We start from the raw sequence: 7,538 nt of genomic DNA, 5'->3' as shown, positions 1-7,538 counted from the left end.
GCTGATGGAAGGAGATTTTCCACTCAAAATCTCTCGATACATGGCTCCATTCATTCTTTCCTTTACACAGATCAGTCGTCCTGGTCCCTTTGCAGAAAAACAGCCCCAAAGCATGATGTTTCCACCCTCATGCTTCACAGTGGGTATGGTGTTCTTCGGATGCAATTCAGTATTCTTTCTCCTCCAAACACGAGAACCTGTGTTTCTACCAAAAATTCTATTTTGGTTTCATCTGACCACAACACATTCTCCCAGTCCTCTTCTGGATCATCCAAATGCTCTCTAGCGAACCGCAGACGGGCCTGGACGTGTACTTTCTTCAGCAGGGGGACACGTCCGGCAGTGCAGGATTTGAGTCCCTGGCGGCGCATTGTGTTACTGATAGTAGCCTTTGTTACTGTGGTCCCAGCTCTCTGTAGGTCGTTCACTAGGTCCCCCTGTTTGGTTGTGGGATTTTTGCTCACCGTTCTTGTTATCATTTTGACGCCACGGGGTGAGATCTTGCATGGAGCCCCAGATCGAGGGAGATTATCAGTGGTCTTGTATGTCTTCCATTTTCTAATAATTGCTCCCACAGTTGATTTCTTTACACCAAGCATTTTACCTATTGCAGATTCAGTCTTCCAAGCCTGGTGCAGGTCTACAATTTTGTCTCTGGTGTCCTTCGACAGCTCTTTGGTCTTGGCCATAGTGGAGTTTGGAGTGTGACTGACTGAGGTTGTGGACAGGTGTCTTTTATACCGATTAGTTAAAACAGGTGCCATTAATAGAGGTAACAAGTGGAGCCTCGTTAGACCTCGTTAGAAGAAGTTAGACTTCTTTGCCTGCCAGAAATCTTGCTTGTTTGTAGGTGACCAAATACTTATTTCCACTCTAATTTGGAAATAAATTCTTTAAAAATCAAACAATGTGATTTACTGTTTTTTTTTTCTTTCTCATTCTGTCTGTTTACCTATGTTGAAAATTACAGGCCTCTCTAATCTTTTCAAGTAGGAGAACTTGCACAATTGGTGGTTGACTAAATACTTATTTGCCCCACTGTATTTCCGAGGTGGAAACGTAACTGGAAGCATTCATGATTGTCAATGCTACCGCTAGACACCGAACTGTGTAAGTGAATGAGTTTGTGAGCCAAACTGAAACAAAAATGGATGCAACTAAATATTCTGACCGGCAGGTGGCAGCAATGCCCCGAAAATGTTCAACCGATTTCCCATACTGCTGTGTAAAGCTAGCACAGTACATAGTATCGGTCATATTAATAATGTTATTGGATTTATTGGGATGACGTCATAATTCCTATTATCGTGCACCAGTAAATGACACACTGAAAGACCCCGTATTAGTTTTCCCCCTAACCACAAGATGCATGATGCCGCATTTAATCGACTAGTAAAATATGATTCATTTAATTATGAGTAGGCGGTTAAACATTTAAACGACTAGTCGCACACGTCGCTAGTCAATATAATAAAAAAGGTGCGTCTATTTTAAATCCCTGAGGTTTTTGAAACTCAGTTGCAAATAGTGACTTTAGAAGATGAAAAACCATTTTAACTTGGGTTTAAATATTGAATATGTGGCCTTGAAAATAAGTGTCCGCCAACCTGGACAAGATGGCATTGATCCTTTTTTTCCTCTGTGAGAATCATCTGCCAATCACATTAGTGACAATATCCTAGAAATGTTTTTAGTTCAAGAGGTGAAACTCCTCACTGGTCAAAAACAAATTTGTCTAAAGTGTTTAAGCTGATTATGACAATTTTGATATGCTGAATGCAAATATCGCATTGGTTTTGCTCAATCAGGTCAACTTTTTCAACTGTAGTTTTTGATGGTTCTGTTTAAATGTATGATATTTTCCCTCGAGATAAATTGGTGCCGCAATTACATGTACGTCATTGGAAATATTAAACATGTAACGTTTGGTCAAGCGACGATCCGATCAAAATGCAAAACCTCAACATCACAGTTCTATTTTGTGTAAAAATTGTGACACGGTGTTTCGAATACCCATCGGGTATGGGCAAGTTGGCAAAAAAATGTTTTTCGACCAATCAATAATAAGCATCACACATATATATTTTGACATTAGTAACAATGGCAAACGTCAATGTTGATGAGATTTTTAATATAAATTATCATAAAATCACATTTTCATGTACACAGAAAACATACTTGAGTGCTGTTTTTTGCTGGGTTTTTTCCATACGCACATGAAATTGTGGCACAAATCTAACATAACACTAATGAAATAAGGTTATAAGAATTAGCATTCGTAGACTCACAAGCTAGTCTCGACTCTTGCCGAAAAAATGAGATAATTTCCTCTTTCAGTGATACAAAATTGTAACTATATCTGTAACCTTTTTAATAACTGCTTTTCTACCACTCGTGTGTCCAGATTTTTACATACGTATATATTTGATTAACCAGCAAAGTAGCTTGGAGTTAAACAGAAAAAAAATGTACTTTCAATTGTATACGATAACAATAAAAATCATGTACAATGTGTCTGGTTGCTTATTCAAGTTGAAATGATTGTTCTCATTTGTTTTAATCGCTCATTGCTGCCAATATTTTTTGGGAATGACCACTTTCGGCTTATTATTGAAAAAGCCAAAAGAGCTGACAGTCATTGTTATATGGCGGAAAACACTCGGGTGACTTGAAGTTCCGCTCTGAGACCCCCAATTTGACCAACTTTCAAAATTCTCCGATATGCATGTGTGATACATTATTGGAAAGCTTAAGATCTCAATTTTCTGTGGGAAGAATATTTTTTTTGAACAAGAGGGCTTTTTAATTTTTTTGAACAGCAAAACCCTATCTGGAGGTGAGAGCACGCGAGAGCAGATTTACAGATGCCATGACTTTGAGATATTATTGCGTACTTACCTTGTTTTGATCCAAAAACTCTTATCTAGCATGTTTCACTGAGTGTCAAGACACAGCTGTATTTTGGGGGTATTTTATGGGTGAAACATGGTAATATAACAAGGGTCGCGATGTAGAAATTGCAGACATCAAGGAGTGGTCGAGATTTTCTTTTTCATATATTTACCCTTTTAAACTTTTTTTTTTCATTTTTTTTTTTTTTGTATTGATTATCTTGCGAAAAAAAAAAAAAAAAAAAAATACAATTAAGCGATAGTTATGAGGTAGATATTCGTGAATTTTTTTAGACGCCATTTTTTTCATTCTGACGTCATTTGTTTAAAAGTTTAAAATATGCGAGTGAATAATTTTTTAAAGTCGTTTTTTTTTTTAACAAATTAGACATCAATTAATGTTTCTAAGCTAAAAATGACAGACATTTTGAACAATAAGTATAATTAATTACCTTCGTTTTATGGCTGGGTTGAAAGAAAAGCGGTTGTGCGACGTCTGTAAACTGGGGTTTCCAGGGTAAAACAATTTTTAAAATGGTTCGGGGGCCTAATGTGCCATGAATCTGCTATGGCAGCATATAGACACATTGTTCCATCAAACACAACAGTTGTTTTGGCTTAAAATACAGTAGTTTCTTTTAAAGAGGAGTGCAAGAGCAGAAGCTGCTTTTTCAGTCTTGTCTGTGTTTTCCGCCATATATGAATTAATTCAACTGGCACCATTGCAGTTAATGAGCCGACTTCTGCTCTTTCAATTAAATATTCAGGCTGTTGGTAATCCGAATCAGCAACTGTTTGCACACTAGGATTGCCAAAAGTAAAGTGGTACCTCTACTTACGAAATTAGTTAGTTCTGGAAGTAGTTTCGTAACTTGAAAATTCTGTAGGTAGAGACGAGTTTTCCATGTAAATGCCCTAATTCGTTCGAAGCCCCCCAAAATTCGGACATAAATCTTTTGTAATGCATAAAAATGCATCAAACTAAGTCATAAATACATGTTACTATTAGATTATTGCACAATAAACATAAAATCAGTGGTGACTAATGAAAAAAAACAAGAATAAAAAAGTTTATGCACTCATGTAAAGCTGTCGGAACGGAGGGGCGAATGAAGAGGACACTGGGATACACAATAAAATGGAGGTCCCTCTTAGCCAATTGGATGCCAGGAATACTAGGCAATAGCCAATGACAGAGCAGCTATAAGCAGAGGTAGATAGTAATGTGTTACATGTACTCAGTTACATTTACTTGAGTAACATTTTGAGAAAAATACTCCTAAGAGGAGTTTTACCAAGATATTCTTTTTACATGAGTAGATTTGTGAAGAAGAAAACGCAACTCTTAAGCCTGAGCATCTGCGTTGCGGGATTGGCGAAGCGACTACGCAGGGGTGTCCAAACTTTTTGCAAAGGGGGCCAGACTTGGTGTGGTAAAAATGTGAGGGGCCGACCTTGGCTGACGTGCTTTACGTAGAACAATATATTTAAGCAAATTTTAGCAAGCCATTCCGTGTGTCACATTTGCTTTATTTTTTTAAAAATTAATAATTTCAACAATCTCGCAACTAGCCTTTGAGGCGTTCTCTTTCGACTCACGGGCTCTTGCGAAATACTGCTGCTGTAAAATTAAGCTAGCTTCAAGTTGCTTTAAATTCTCGCTACCTATCTTCCCTGTAATCTTGTCGTACATGTCAGCGTGTCTTGTTTGGTAATATCGCCTCACATTGAACTCTTTTAAAAACAGCGACTTTCTCTTTGCAAATGAGGCAGACACAGTTGTTGCGTATTTTAGTAAAGAAATTTCAACCAATCCTTGAATCGTCGGCCGTCGCAGTCAACTTTTGTTGTTGTTGTTGATTGTCGCCATTTTAGATTTTAAATTGGGAGTAAAGGGTCACACGGGGTAATGTTGCTTTGAGTGCTGCTGCCTTTTAGTGGGTAAATGAGGAGCAGCATTTGGTGTGTAAGCTACTTCATATGCTGGCAGCAGTACTGCTGACCAATTTATTAAGTATGTGTGCAGGCCAGACGTTATTGAATTTATGACAGAGGCTGGGGGCCGGATGAAATTTGACCAAGGGCCGTATTTGGCCCCTGGGCCGGACTTTAGACATGTCTGGACTACGGTGTCAATGAGCATTCGATAGTTCTGCGGCAAGGGAACGCGTTGCTCTGTAATTGACCGCCAAGCCACTAGAGGGGTGTGGCGTTGTTTGTACGGTTTTGGGGGACTTGTACAACAATGCCAACTGAGATGGAACACTTGAATGTGGCTTCAGCTCATCAACATTGAACAACAAATGTTGATCATACAAATGGTGAGGCGCAGGCTGAAGCGTTGCGTCCCATTAGGCGAACCAGGCAATTGCCTAAGGCCTCCAGCCAGCAGGGGCTCCCAGAGGGCCAACAGATTTAGCACACGCAGCTTTACTGCGACAAGTGCGACAGTGCCAGTGAAAGCCTTGTGTCTGAGTTCCCTGAAGGGGCCCCTTCACTCGCTCAGTACACCCCCCCCCCCCTCACGTGACTCAGAGTGAGAGTGAGCTGTGATTTTTTTTTTTTTTTTTTTTTTTTTTTTTAATTGGCGTATATTCAAAATGAAGAGAAGTTATCCTTCTGGAAGCGACAAAAGAAAGGAAAAAAAAAAAAAAGAAAAGGAAGCAAGACAGCGGTGAGTGTACTATGTTACTGTAGTTTTATGTCCTCATGTAGTAGAACCACCGGGCACTTTCATGAGTGTCCTCAAAAGCACTCTGAGACAGAGGCGTTATTAGGGCTGTCAAATTTATCGCGTTAACGGGCAGTAATTTTTTAAAATTACGTTAAAATAATTATTAAATATTTGATATAAAATATTTAAATGTTACTGTAGTTTTGTAGTAGAAGCCGGGCACTTCGAGTGTCCTAAAAAGCGCTCTATGAGACAGAGGCGTTATTATACTTCTATTAAATATGCTATTGCTCAAAGTCCCAACTGTCCTCCTTACTTGCACACGCTCAAAGGGCCCCATATTGCTTGTTGCCTGTGGCCCCCGGGGACCCTTCCTACGCCTCTGGGCGCAGGTGATGCAGAAGACTGTTTTGAAGGTGGTCTGTCCGACTGTTGATGCCGCACAGATAATTCTAGTCTCGGGTGGAAGCCAGCAAGCTGTGGCGGCTAGCTTCAAACTGGCATCGACCACTGTTGTCCAGCGTTTTGTCCGAGGTCTGCAAAGCATTGTGGACAGCCCTCCAGCCAGATTTTTTTTTTTTTTTTTGCCGTGTCCTACAACCAACCAGTGGGAAGCCAGTGGAACTTTCCAAACTGCGTTGGAAGCCTTGATGGTAAACACATGATCATAAAAGCACCGAGGCACTCTCAATCAGTGATGATGTATCAAGTGTTTGAACTCTCTGTTGTTGAAAATTGAACATCAACTCTTTTGACACCAAACCTGTGCTTTATTCATATAGAAGTGTGAAAAGTAAATAAGTAACAGACTCACAGCAAACCTTTGTACACAATAAATGATGAAGTGCACCAACCAAAAATACGACATAAATCGATAAAAATCTGGGAGTTTTTGGCCGACTGTGTCACCACTACGGGTGGCCATTCGCACACACATAGTTGTCTCGGTGGTTCTTCCATGTTTTTTTTTTTTTTTTTATGCAATCGCTGACCTTGCCATTTGGCAATCTTTATAATGTCTTGACGAGACGTTGTAGAAGTTGTCGTACTTGCTCGTCGATGTGACTCCTGTCGGCTTGGTCCATTTTTGCGTGTAGCAAAATGATGTTTGAAAATTTCACGCTGAACAGGAAACAAGTCTAAGCGGACCAATAACAGTCCATTTGCGCCACGTCACCACGCGTTGACGTCGCTCAACTCAAGATTTTGTTGAGGTACACCGCAGGCAACGGCGGAGGGTCGTAAAGCGGGTCTGGATTGAAAGTGCAGGTCTGCCGTAGAAGCATAACTCTGCCTTTACTCCGCTACCTTGGGCTACACAAGAGTTGTTACATTTTTCCTGTTTATTCTACATATTAGATTTTTTTTTTTTTTTTGCCACTGATGCCAAGAGTACTGCTACCAATTTCACCAATGAGACGTCGCAATAATAATCACATGACTCCATTGTACCAATCAAAACGTAAGCTTGCCGTTCTACGATCTTGCCAGCCTGTTCAATCGCGTGGCGTCTTTTAAAGTACCGTAAAAAATTAAGTACCGTATTGGCCCGAATATAAGACGGTGTTTTTTGCATTGAAATAAGACCGAAAAAGTGGGGGTCGTCTTATATTCGCGGTCTAGACATTATACCCATTCACGACGCTAGATGGCGCCAGATATCAGGAAGCGATGTTCTGTCATGACAGATCTCAGCTATTCTCAAGTTTAACCAGTTTGCATTATTTTATTGCAATGTTTTTCCTTATTCAGATTTGTTTCAAGACTACAGTTACAGATAGACTTCACTTTGATGTTAATGCAGTTATTGCAATTTTGTTTTATCACAATAGATTGGTTTATTGGTTTATTTACATTTCAAAAACCAGAAGCTATTCATTTATGAATGTGATTGCACTTCAGGTTACATATTTAAATGTTCAGATATTAAGATTTGAATGAGGCAAAATAACATGCTTTTTCTCTCAAATATG

Source organism: Corythoichthys intestinalis, chromosome 12 (genome assembly GCF_030265065.1).
Source record: "Corythoichthys intestinalis isolate RoL2023-P3 chromosome 12, ASM3026506v1, whole genome shotgun sequence".
In the NCBI taxonomy this organism is placed as follows: Eukaryota; Metazoa; Chordata; class Actinopteri; order Syngnathiformes; family Syngnathidae; genus Corythoichthys; species Corythoichthys intestinalis.
Note: the sequence above shows the minus strand (reverse complement) of the source record.